The sequence below is a fragment of the Vipera ursinii genome (assembly GCF_947247035.1).
Source record: "Vipera ursinii genome assembly, chromosome: 7".
Classification (NCBI taxonomy): Eukaryota; Metazoa; Chordata; class Lepidosauria; order Squamata; family Viperidae; genus Vipera; species Vipera ursinii.
In genome coordinates this window covers 67,833,344-67,846,909 of record NC_139521.1, presented here as the reverse complement: position 1 = coordinate 67,846,909, position 13,566 = coordinate 67,833,344, and the positions used below count along the sequence as shown (strand labels likewise).

At 40.6% G+C, this 13,566-nt stretch overlaps 1 protein-coding gene across 3 annotated transcripts in view; it reads right to left on the bottom strand.

Moving 5' to 3' along the window:
- LIN54 (lin-54 DREAM MuvB core complex component) overlaps positions 1-13,479 on the bottom strand; it is a 37,509-nt gene extending 24,030 nt beyond the window's left edge. The window contains exons 1-2 of one of the 3 annotated variants that reach the window (XM_083366863.1): positions 13,282-13,479; positions 840-913 (exon numbers count right to left, since the gene is read on the bottom strand). The gene's annotated coding sequence lies outside the window, so the exon portion shown is untranslated. Of the gene's footprint in view, positions 1-839; positions 914-9,797; positions 10,063-13,184 lie in introns of those variants that run through there. The other 2 variants (XM_083366862.1, XM_083366861.1) reach the window with 2 other exon arrangements.
- Between the last annotated feature and the right edge of the window lie 87 nt (positions 13,480-13,566).

Below are 13,566 nucleotides of genomic sequence, written 5' to 3'. Positions count from 1 at the left end.
GTGGTCCATCATCAAATGTGAGATTTACAAGGAGGGAAAACAGTACACCTCTCTGAACAGTGTCTGGGAGGCTGTGGTTGCTGCTGCACGCAATGTTGATGGTGAACAGATCAAAACACTGACAGAATCCATGGATGGCAGGCTTTTGAGTGTCCTTGCAAAGAAAGGTGGCTATATTGGTCACTGATTTGTTTTTGTTATGTTTTTGAATGTCAGAAATGTATATTTGTGAATGTTGAGATGTTATATTGGTTTCACTGGTAAAAATAAATAATTGAAATGGGTATATATTTGTTTTTTGTTAAGTTGCCTAATAATTATGCACGGTAATAGTCACCTGCACACACAGATATCCCCCTAAAATAGCTATAACTAAAAACAAACTAAAAACTACTTCCAAAAATATTCAGCTTTGATATTAATGAGTTTTTTGGGTTCATTGAGAACATGGTTGTTGTTCAATAGTAAAATTAATCCTCAAAAATACAACTTGCCTAATAATTCTGCACTCCCTGTATGTATAGATTTAGTCAAAATCTTCCAGTGGCACCAATCCTACATGAAGAGACTTGGGTTGGGGCAAGAAGGGGACCGTGTGGCTAGCCAAAGAGACACTACGGTATAACTTTATTTCTATAACACGTATTATAGTGGTATTGTTATTCAGCTTTACAGAAGCAAAGTATTATAAAGAATGTTGGGAATTCATATTTAAATTCAATATTTTGATGAAAAGCAGGGAGGATGCAAAATGCTTGACATGTTGACATATGTCTAGATCGGACATTGGTGCAATGCAATAGTGACAGTGATTCTGCAAGAGAAATAGTTCTAATTACCTGAATTTCTTTTAAATCCTGCTTCACATCAGTGCACCTCCAAAAGCATCATTGTGCAGCACCATCTGCTGAAGCTGCAAAAGACAACAACGTTTGTTACTTTCAAACCCATGCTACGTTGTCAGAATATTTTCCTTCAACTTTCGATATATTTTTTTTGTCAAGGCCAATTCCATATACACCACGTTGATATCCTCTCACAGTGCCTGAAGGCAGAAGGGGCCTGAACAACAGGCTTCAGATGATCCTGGCAAGACTGAGGGGCTTTAGGTTGTAGGGTCTTCTGGATTTGGATCTTTGGTGCTCTCAGTGCGGCTGCATTGCCCTAAGCAAAGTGCAATCTGGGGGGTCCTTCTGGACTCACAACTCCTGCTCAAGAAGCGGGTTCCAGTCATGCTTAGGAGGGTCGTTTTAATAATAATAATAATAATAATAATAATAATGATGATGATGATGATGATGATGATGATGATGTTGGAAGGGACCTTGGAGGTCATCTAGTCCAACGCCCCCCTGCTCAGGCAGGAAACCCTATACTATTTCAGACAAGTGGCTGTCCAGTCTCTTCTTAAAAACTTCCAGTGTTGGAGCATTCACCGCTTCTGGAGGCAGGTTGTTCCACTGGTTAATTGTTCTAACTGTCAGGAAGTTTCTCCTTAGTTCTAGATTGCTTCTCTCCTTGACTAGTTTCCATCCGTTGCTTCTTGTCCTGCTTTCAGGTGCTTTGGAGAATAGCTTGACTCCCTCTTCTTTGGGGCAGCCCCTATTGGAACACTATCATGTCACCCCTCACCCTTCTCTTCATTAAACTACCCATACCCAATTCCAGCAACCGTTCCCGTTTTGCAGCTTAGTGTTATCACCTGATGTGCCCATTTCCCAAAGAACTACTGAATTGTGCTCTATGTGGGGCTGCCCTTCAAGTGCATCCAGGAAATTCATCTGGTGCAAAATGCAGAGAATTGTTTATGGAAATTCTCAATCATCCAGGTCATGGTTGTCCCAAAAGGCAAGTGGACTGTCATTTTTTTTTCTTTGAAAACATTTTGCTTCTCACCCACGAAGCTTCTTAAAATTAGAAGACAGAAGCAGTTTAGTTAGAACTGAAGAAGCTTCTTGGATGAGAAACGAAAGATTTTTCAAAGGAAAAAAGAAGAGGAAAAAAGTCCAGTTGCCTTTTGGAAAAAGCATTTTTTAGACGCTGGCAGTGATGTGTGCGTGCCCTAGGACAGCACACGCTATGCCTCTGATCCATAGCTGAACTGGTTTCCAGTTTGCTTTGGGTCCAATTCAATGTGCTGGCTGGGGAAATCATAATAAGAGTAGAGTATGTTATGAGTTAATAGAAAGTACTCTGTGTATGTTTTACCACCATTTTGTTGTTTTGTTTCTATCTTTAAAAAAAATAGTTTAAATACTTTTAATGGGTTTCTTCTTCTTCTGTTGTTGTTATTATTATTATTATTATTATTATTATTATTATTATTATTATTATTATTATTATATTATTATTATTATTATTATTATTATTATTATTATTATTATTATTATTATTATTATTATTATACCTTTATTCATGAAACATGAAACTCAGTCAACTGAACACTCAAATTGACTGCACTAATGGTTGACATGGGCTGCTGCCAGCATACTAGGTATCAACCAGGTATCTCCTTAAAATGTAAGATGTTCCAAGTAGCGCAGTTTTTTGTAGCTTTGCTGGAGTTATTGCAGGAAGCTGCAATTTCTTGATGTATTTTGCAAAGTTTTTGGACATACTTCCCAGTGCCCTGATGACAATGGGTATCACTGTTATGCGTTTCATCCATAATCGTGCAGTTTCGATGGCCAGGTCACGGTATTTCATCATCATCATCATCATCATCATCAATATTTATTATTATTATTATTATTATTATTATTATTATTATTATTATTATTATTATTATTATTTATTACTACCAGAATCCAGATAGTCCTTGATTTACGACCACAACTGAGCCCAAAATTTCTGTTACTAAGCAAGACTGGTGTAAATGAGTTTTGCCCTGTTTTACAACCTTTCTTTGCCACAATTGTTAAGTGAATCGTTGCAGTTGTTAAGTTAGTAACGTGGCTGTTAAGTGAACCTGGCTTCCCCATTGACTTTGTTTGTCAGATGATCACGTGATCCCCGGGACTCTGCAACTGTCATAAATGTGAGTTTAGTTGCCAAGTGTATGAATTTTGATTACATGGCCACGGGGATGCTGCAATGGTCGTTAAGAGTGAAAAATGGTCATATCACTTTTTTTCATTGCCGTTTTAACTTTGAACGGACACTAAATGAACTGTTGTAATTCGAGGACTACTTGTAACTATGTCAGATGGGTGGCTATACAAATGCGATTAAATAATAAAGAAATAATTGTTCTGCAAACCATTATAAAAATCTGGAGTTTTATTAGTTGTGTGATAGTCTTTTACTGAAACACTTTTAAAAAGCAAAGATATCTCCCCCCCACCCAAAAAAAATGCCACTCAGAATTATTGGCAGTTGGGAAGCATACAAGTTCCATGAATTATTAAATTATTATTAAAAGATTGTGCCACTAATACAGTTTTAGATGTGAATCACAGCACTAGTTATTGCAAGAGTATTTCAAATACATTTTTCACTGAGAAATGTATTTCATACACATGGTTAATGAGGTATTGAGGAACAAAGGGAAGAACATAATTTTCCAAATGAAAATTATGATCCTGATTTGAGAGCAGTTTAAAAGAGCAGTTTATCCAAGCACCAATAATAATTTATTGCCCACAGTAGTCAATTAGTTTACAATCAACCAGGGCAGGGATGGGAAACTTTTTGATGGCTACACATATGTTTCAGCATCAAGGTATAAAAACAGGAGTACAGACAATACAAAATGGGTAGGGCATGATTTTTTAAACTGAAGTTCTTAAAGAGTTTCAGGATTTTCTTTTTAAAAAATTCTTAAATCCTTTTTTATACTGAGCACTTATTATATCAAAATGGAGGAAATCATGCCATTCAGTTCAGTAACTACAGTAACTACAGTCAGTAGTTACCACACACACAAAATAATAATCATCTGAGGGAAGGGTTTTAACGGCTACATGCAGACATACAGATAGTATATTTACATATTAAATAAATTATTGCATAATTTGTTAACCATAGAAGAAAAATGTGGCAGCTTGTTTTGTTTACAATGCCTTGGTTTTCGTAAATTTGAAAGCTGATGTACATTTTTAACTGGATATATCACTCAGAAGCTTACTGTTTTATTTTTTTAAAAAATCTGTAAAAATTAGTCATCTTCTGAAAGACCCTCCTGTTTTTCAAAACCTGACTTCAGAATCTGAGTTGGAAAATGAAGAAAAAATCCTAACAAGAGAAAAGGTAGGCATTTCAATTGTTGGCTATGGTGGGTTCAAATGGATCTTTATTTTTAAAGAGTGCTTATTTTAAGCACTGATTTTTGTAGAGAGTGTATATTATCATGTACTAGAATACCCACTAGGAATTTTTGACTTAGAGGAAACACAACTATCTTGTATAATTGAGACGTGTGGGTATGTGCGTTGTACATATGAAAATAGTCAGTTGTACGTCTACCCAATTTAACATCCATCAACAAGGATGTTATTTTTTTCCCCCAACTAGATTTCATCAGAAAAATTATTTTATACAGAAATCTTTCTGTACAGGCAACAATACCCTAAATATCAGAGTACATGGATAGTTGCATTTAGTTCCTCAAAGTTAATTGTTAATACCAAAGAGGCTACAACAGACTATTTATATAAAATTCTCATGCATAATTAAAGACTTATCTACAAAGTATTCTCATACATTAATGAAATACTAATAATTTGGTCACTGATTAAAGAGGTTATTTATGGCTCCATATTATTTTATGACTAATAATTAAAACAGGCTACAGGACTAGAGGTTTAGTCATTCATAAAACAATGTGCTTGACTTTGGGATTTTTAAAAATGTTTTAACTATGATAAGCTTACCAGGTATTCCATGTTTAATTAATGGTTTACATTTATGGGAATCTTATTTAACTTTGTTATAATAAATATTTGGATTTCAGATTTATAAGCCATGAAATCCAAGATTATAGGCAGGTTTTATTTAAATTTTCATTTGTCATTATTGGATGAGAATTACTTGTAATTAGTAGTACCACTAGACTTATACCAACTGTTCTTAGACAAAATTGGAATTTACTGATAAATCCTTCTTTGGATTAGTCAACAGCCAATATTTTTTTAACATAAACTTGTAGTACTACTGTAAGTAAAGTGACTGAACTTAGAAATTTTTGTAAAAAAAACCTTAAGTGCAGAAACTGGATTCTCCAATTCTACATCTAATATTTATGGATTTCCTGAACAATTTTTGAAGAAGAAAGAAATAAGTATGTTTTATAGGAAATAGATAGGTATTAGCACAATCAAAGATACCTTTGGATTACTTCCATAGTGTGCACTTACAAGGAAATATAAAAATGCAATCATACTGTCAATAATGCATACTGACCTATTTCAAAAACTACACTTGAAAACATGAAAGAGAATCTGTTAAATCCAACTATTGTGTAGCTATATTACTAAATAACATATGAAAGTTTTATGCCAACTAGCAAAGTATTTGAAGTATATATTATTGTGCTACTAGTCTTCTGTAGATCCCATGTATGAAGACGTGTTGCGTTACTTAGAATCATGTCAATATTTACAGTGGTATGATTTCTAATATAAGCCCAAAATAAATCATACTATGCTTAAGTGCTATATGCAAAAATTACTTTAGGAAAGGAACAGGAAAGAAAGATACTCCTTAGATTCTACAAACTAGTCTGATAAGATAATAGATCAAACAGACTGAATGCATTACAAAAGGAGAGCTCCTGGAATTAACACTTTCTAGAGATAACCCATGCTAGTTTTTTGTAGTAACAAAATAAAGCCAGTTTTGTGGGATCTAAAAAGACAAATAAGCTGATAATAGCCTCCACATATTCTATTTTACACTTTTTGAATATTATGATACTGACACAAAACACATGCAGAGATAAGGGTAGAAGAAACAGTAAAGAAAGGTGAAACAGAGGGCAAAAATCCTAATTATCTGCAGATAGCAACTATTTACAAAACATCTTTTCACTAGTGAACTAATTAACATATTACATCAAGGAGCTTTAGAACCCTTTGTGCAATCCATGGACAGAACTAAGTCACTGGATGAGCTGTGGCTCACATATTTGGCAATGAAATTGCTCTTTGTCATTTTGGGGGATTTAAGAGTAGATTCTTCAACTCATTAGAAAGTCCTAGAAATGTAAAGCATTCATTATTTGTTTAAGGGTGTTGACATTTTTTTTTAATTCAGTGTCCATTTGGTATTTAAACCAGGAAGTTAACTCTACATAGACTGCTGACATATCAAGGATTGCTGACATATCAAGATACAATCAAACGATAAATTGACGATTTGTGGGCATATAAAATTATGACTTAGATAGTGTTGCTAGTTCAAATATAAATCTGGGTATGCTGCAAAGCTTGGTTCCTGTGTTTGTATCAATGTGGCTTGTTCTACTGTTGCTGATAATTTGTTATAGGCTGGTTGGTTGACTACATACAAGTACATACTAACAGCCACAACTTACAAGAAAGAAATGCCACTATCCAAAATGAGCTCAAGAGAATCAATTATACATTTAATTAGTTTTACCTATAAACCATAGATAACACCGTTTTCTTCTTTGGTTTACTGTAGAGCATCCCCAGTCACATGACCATGATTCAGAAGCTTGGCAAAGGGCTCGCAATTACAATGGACACAGTATTCTGCAGTCACATGATTGCCATTTATGAACTTCACTGAAGGCTTTTGACAAGCTGCTAGGAAGTAACAAATAGCAATCACGCAACATTGCACGTAATAACTTGATTCACTTAATGACACCAACCAGAACTGCTGCAACTGCTGTCATAGGTTGGTGCGCTTAGGTGACATCATGCTTTACAATTGTACTGTTTGTGATATTGCTTCTCCCAATCACTACCCGTAAATCTATTCTAACTTTTATAAGTTTTGAGATGTCATGTTCAGGCTTATCCATGTTTATTTTATTATTTTATTACATTTTTATATCACCCATTTCACCTAAGTGAGTCTGGGCAGTTAACACAGAATATAGGGGTTTTTTTAAAAAAAAAAATGTAAACATGATATTTGGATGTATTTTACTTAAGGTTAGCCCAATATTACACAAACCGTATCTTACTGTTGTTAAAAAGGACTACTTGGGAATCTAATCTGACTGAGATAGGTTTTGGGATTTTAAGTTTAGCAATGTGTATTACAGGTAAAAAAACAGATTGCATAATGTTGGAAGGAAGGTCTTCATCATGGTTCATCCAAGCTTCCCATGGCAATTGCTTTGGGAAGAAGGTTGTAGTTTATTGGAGAGGAGAACCAGACAGGAATATGTCTGGCAGAAAAAAAAGGACTGAGCACATGTAGGGAGTGGGTTTTTATACCCTCTGGAGCCTTTTATTTGGAGTGATTTCCTGTGTTGTGTATTCTGAGCTGAGTCTGGGTTTGCCCTTCTGGTATTCTGATGGTGATGGGTTACTCCTATTATGTCCAAAGGTCATATCCTCCTTCCCTGGGGCTGGGGTATGTAGATTTTACGTCTTTGTCTTCTTAATCTCCTAGCTCCCTGGATTTACATCTGCATCTCTATAGAGCTGGTTTCTGCTTGGGGGAGGGAGACCTGGGGCTATTAAGAAAACTGGGCATGCTTTCCTGACTCTTCAAGATCCTTTGAGGAAATATATTTTCCTGCCCTTTTAATATTTCCTTGGGGGGGGGGCTGACTTCCCACAATAGTTTCTGAAAGTGTAAAAGTATTTTACTTAAGAATATAACATATATCAAAAACAGGCAAGTAGTCTGCAGACCATATTGGTTTCCACTTTACAGCATGCAATATAAAGTTTATATAATTATCTAAACATAAAAAGTTCTCCTATACTTCTGCAAAAGTTCATTTAAAAGCAGAAAAGATAACAAATACTCCATCAAACACCTGGAATTCAAAACTAAGCACAGTTCTTTTCTACACTGGTTTAATGCCTTATGCCAAGGATCTTCAAACTTGGCAACTTTAAGACTTGTGGACTTCAGCTTCCAGAATTACTCAGCCAGCCCTGAGGAATTGAAGTCCACAAGGCCCTTTTATGACTTGTGGACTTCAACTCCCAGAATTCCTGCCAAGTTTGAAGACCCCTGCCTTATGCTGTATATTATGCTTAAATAATTTGCAGTGCCTTATATTTGTGTTTTATGTATTATTTTAGTATGAGGCCTTTTAAATACAACTGTAGAAGAGAAAATATAAAAGAATCCTTTGTTTACATTATCAGGTATTTTATTTCTAATATATCACTTGAACATACAGTACAATCTCTATTTTTGGGTACAAAATCACTCCTATAACATTTAATCACCTTATAAGATCTATAAAATAGAAAGGCTCCAAAGTTCAAAATAGCGGAAGAGCTACAGTCATAGAAAAATGGTTCTACCCCAGAAGTAAGCTAAACAACAACGGTGAGATTAATTTGTTGCACCTTAGGATTGAGCTGTTAAATGAAAAAAAAATTTTTTTTTCCTTCCAGAGGCGGAATAATTATCATTTCTCTCTATAGCATTTTTGCCAGGAGCAAGGGGCTGTCCTAAAATCACCCTAGGTACCCACAGCTTCCTATTTAAAAAAGGGGAGAAACTTTTTTCGTTTACTGGCCGCGCTGAGCTTTCTTCACTTTTTCAAGTTAATGAGGTGTTTTGTTTTTTTAAAAAAAAAATAAAAATAAAATAAAAATAAATTTAAAATATGAACAGCCAAATACAGGTTGGAAGCTTTCTTTGCTGTCCCCCAGCCACAGTGAAAGCGCTAATTAAAAGAGACGACTTTGGAACACACCCATGAAGGTGGCAAGAGCAGCTACGAAATCAGTTTTTACCACCTTTGCCTTGTGTCCCACAAGCGCTTTTAAAATACACATATTTTTCACTACCCTGTACAGCAAGCAAGCAAGCAAGCAAGCAAATAAATAATAATAATAATAATAATAATAATAATAATAATAATAATAATAATGAAGAAGAAGGAAGAAGGAGAAGGAGAAGAAGGAGGAGGAGAAGGAGGAGGAGAAGGAGGAGGAGAAGAAGGAGGAGAAGGAGAAGGAGGAGAAGGAGAAGAAGAAGGAGAAGAAGGAAGAAGGAGGAGGAGGAGAAGGAGGAGGAGGAGGAGGAGGAGGAGAAGGAGAAGAAGAAGGAGAAGAAGAAGAAGGAGGAGGAGGAGGAGGAGAAGAAGGAGAAGAAGGAGAAGGAGAAGAAGAACGAAGAAGAAGGAGGAGGAGAAGGAGGAGGAGAAGGAGGAGGAGAAGAAGGAGAAGGAGGAGGAGAAGAAGAAGAAGGAGGAGGAGAAGGAGGAGAAGGAGGAGAAGAAGAAGAAGAAGGAGGAGGAGGAGGAGAAGAAGGAGGAGGAGGAGAAGAAGAAGGAGGAGGAGGAGAAGAAGAAGAAGGAGGAGGAGGAGAATGCTTCCCGAGTAACCGAGAGGGCTCAGCAAGCCTTAGAGCCCGCATTCCTCCATAAAAAAAAGAAAGGGTTCCCGCCATCCCCCCCCATCCCGGGACTCCTAGCCTCCCAGCTGACCCTGACCGTAACCGCGGCACAGCTGGACAGCTCTTAGGCCCCCGGAGCTTAGGCCCCCGGAGCTCCCAATCCCTCTCCCAGCAGCGAAGCCAGGGCGCTGGGGGGGGGGGGCGGGGAAGAGACGCACGGACACCTGCCGGCGCCAAGCAAGGACCCACTCGGGTCGGCCTGGGCGGCCGGAGCTTCGCCAGGCTCTCTCTCTCACCCTGTCCGGGAGGCAGCCGCCAGAGTCCTGCCGGGCGGGCCGGTGTCAGCTCCCGGATGGGCAGGGAGAGGAGGAGGAGGAGGGGGCGCGCGTCCCGCCTGGAGGCTTCTGCCCAGCTGAGGGAGCGGCCGAGGGGCAGCTGGCGGCGGCGGCGGCGGGCAGAGCCTCTTCAGGCGGCTGAGCTCCTGCCTCTGGAATGTCAAGGGCCGGGATAGGATTTCGAAAGATCCGCCATTTTCACTTCGTCATCACCCTCGCAGCCCAGCTCCGCAGTCACCACAGCCGCCTGCCTCCCTCCTCGCCCCGGAGCCCGCCCCGCTGAGGGAAAGCCCTCCCACCGGCAGGAAAGGAGGACCGCGTGGAGATGGGCCCCTTCCAGCCCCCCCCGGCCGCCTCCCCGCCCGGCGGCGACCGGAGCCAGCCCGGCAGCTGAGCCCCGAGAGGAAGGCGCGGCTGCTGAGGAGGTGGGCGAGGCCGGGACCCGCTCTCGAAAGGCCGCCCGGCGGCTCGGCCGCCTCGAGTCCCCGCGGCACCTTAAGAGGCTCGTCGCGGTTTGCACCATTGAAAAAGTGGCGGATTTACGAGCAGGAGCTTTCGTCTTGAATTAAGACGGGGCAGTCCTTGGCTCAAGGTCCGGTTTAAAACGGGACGGAAAGTGTCATTTAATTAAATTAAGAGAGGCGGGGAGCGGGGATCTCAAACGGTTGATGTTAACAGAAACTGACCTTTTTAAGATCTTGAAAAGGTAGCGTAGAAAATGCGAGAGCAAAAAAATACAGTGCAGGTGTTGCAGTTTTTTTTATAAAAAAAAAACAAAAACAAAAACAACCCCCCCCCTGTATTATCTTATCTCAAAAACTATTTACTTGGGTCACCTGCAAAATTCTCAAGAATGAAACCCAAATCAGCAGAGCACACTATAAAGCAAAACCAAAAACAACAAAGAATTACAGAGCTTGAGTGAACTAAGGTGATACATTATTTACTCAGAAGGAAAGGTGACAGCTATGAAGTTGCACAAAGAATTTGAGCCTTGGATTTATTTATTTTTTGACTGACAGGCACTGCTTCTAATAAGCAGTTAACATACACGCCTTAATAGTCAAATGAAAATGGCACTATAGTAGGACAAATGTTTAACCCATGAATCTACTATTCAAGGTATTCTGTAAACCACGAGAAAAATTGTAAAGGCGATGCTCTGTCACAGATGAGCACAAGCATAAATACTGGGCCCACACTGTACACTAGCAATAAATCTGTGATTCCCAGTTGTTGCCAAATTACAACAATTCAACATCTGGGCAAATTTTGGTTTCCCTTCTGTGTACTAGGTTCTCCTCAGCATAAATAATCTGGCCAAACTATTGGCTGCAACAATCATAACAAACATTTCATGGAAAATTCTGTATATGCTAAGCTTACTGTACATGTTTATCAGTCTTATAAATATAGCAGTTACAATCTGAATACCATCGCCTTCATGCTAAAATAGGATAAAAGCCTGATTCCATTCCCTACATTGGCATTAATTCAGAGGGAACAAAATAGATCCCATCAGAAGAGAATATATGTAGCTCTGGGTTGAACTGTGGAGTTCTTGGTGCTCTCTGACCTTGATTGTTTGCTTGCTAATGTTACTTGCTCACGGTTTAGTTTAGTAATGAAGTTTGCAAGCAAACAACTAAGCTCAGAGAGCATCAAGGAGTCAAAAAACCCCCCAAACCTCAATCTGTTTAATTTACATTTAAAATAATTATATTATAGAACAGAAGCTCACAATGTATGGCCAATGTTGTATTCACCCCCTGAAAAGTTTGGGTTTAGCCTGCAGAGTCCCCACATTCCACTCCATTGAATGGAAGTCAAATTTTACTTTTACCTTGGTGTCACCTACTTTTTCATGTCTAGTCCCTGGCATGTCAATGAAAGGCCAAGTGCAGTCCTTGGACTGAAAAAATTACATAGCCTTATTAAGGGATTAGGTTCTTAATATGCCACTAGTATTTGGCTCTAAGTACTCTGTAGATTTACCTCAACTTCCCAATATCATTTTCACAGTCAACATAGTAATAAAGCAACTTATTAAGACAACATTCATAATGGTTTTCAAATATATTTTACATAGTCTTCCACTCACCCACAATGAGTGGCTTTATATAAGCCTATTTGGTCATTGGGTTCTCTATTGTTTTCTGAGGAATGGATCATCATAGTTTCAGAAGATACTACTAATTCTATGGAACTGAAATGTTCTTGCCAAAAGTAGGAGAAAAAGACACCTATTTATGAAAAGAACAAATTGAGATTCCTTTAATAGCAAATAAAACCTCTCTCATTTTCTTTTTACAAAACAGACCCGTTTTCTGAATCCTGATTAGAGATAATAAAAAATAAGACAGCACACGAGGTCCAGCAAGAATAGCCTGCAAAGCCAGGCAAAGTATAGAAATGGTACTAAAATCTGATGACAGTGCCCCAGATGATTCGCTTAGGTTCCTTTTTCTTATCCAGCAAGTCTTTCTTTTACTTCCTTTTTTCTGCACCTGGAATAAGGTGGCTGACACTCCTCCCCCCCCACCTCACAAAGGATACGACAGGGTAGATATCTATGTACGCAAACAAAATTTATTTTAACTTTTTCCCCCTTCCTCTTTCACAGAAAGTAAAAATATACATAAAAATAAGGAAAGACTTTTCCCACCAAGTTATCGTTTCCAGCCTAGGGGGGTTTATTTTGGAAGCTAAGTAAATATTCTACTGCAGGGGTCTTCAAACTTGGCCCTTTTATGACTTGTGGACTTCAACTCCCAGAATTCCTCAGCCAGCAAAGCTGGCTGAGGAATTCTGGGAGTTGAAGTCCACAAGTCATAAAAGGGCCAAGTTTGAAGACCCCTGTTCTACTGGTTTCTCTTCCCCATCCACCCAGCGCTGAGAATGCCTGCTTGCTTCCCCCAAAGCAACCCCCCTACCAGGGTCGAGTTACGCTGGCCCAGCCGCGATCCTCGCCAAAGGGCGACACCAAAACCCGCCCCCCCCACTTCCCCACCGTGAAAGCCAAGGCCGCCCTTTCGCCAACCTGACGCGGAGCTGGAACCGCCTGACGTCCGGACGGCGCCACGCCGAGCTCAGCACCGCGGCGGGGAAACTCTCTTTCCCCACACACACACTCCGGGCGCCGACTGCGGTTCCCACGGCGCTTCCCAACCCGGGTCTGGCAGTCCCCGCCCCGAGGAGGGAGAGGGGAGGAGGCGGCCAGAGTCCGGCAGCCTCCCTCCTCGCCAGCTTCACTTGGGCAGGGCGGGCCGGGTCTTGTCCAAGGCGTTCGGCCGCTCTCCCCGTTTTCGCCGTTAGCCGTTCAAGCCCGCCCGACGCCGGCAAACTCACCTGCCGCGGCCTCGCGGGGGGCCGGGACGGGGGAGGGGAGGCGCGGCGCTGGCTTCTCCCCCCTTCTCCCCCTCCGTCTGCCCCCGCCGGCGCGTACCTGGCCGGGGCTGGCTGGCTCGCTCCCGCGCGCGGCCGGCTCGCACGCCACAAGCAGCCCAGCCCGGCGGCGGGTTCCGTGTCACGGTTCAAAATCACGCGCCTCGCGCCATTCCGACGCCGCCGCATCCCATAATAGCCGGCCGCGGCGCCCTGACAACCGACGTCGCGCCACCCCCCTACGGAGCCTCAGCCCCCGCGCTCCATTCTCCCGCCTTCCCTCCTCAAAGCTGGCCCCGACTTCCGGCCTTCTTCCCGCCCACCTGTCGCTAGCTGCTTCCGGCAG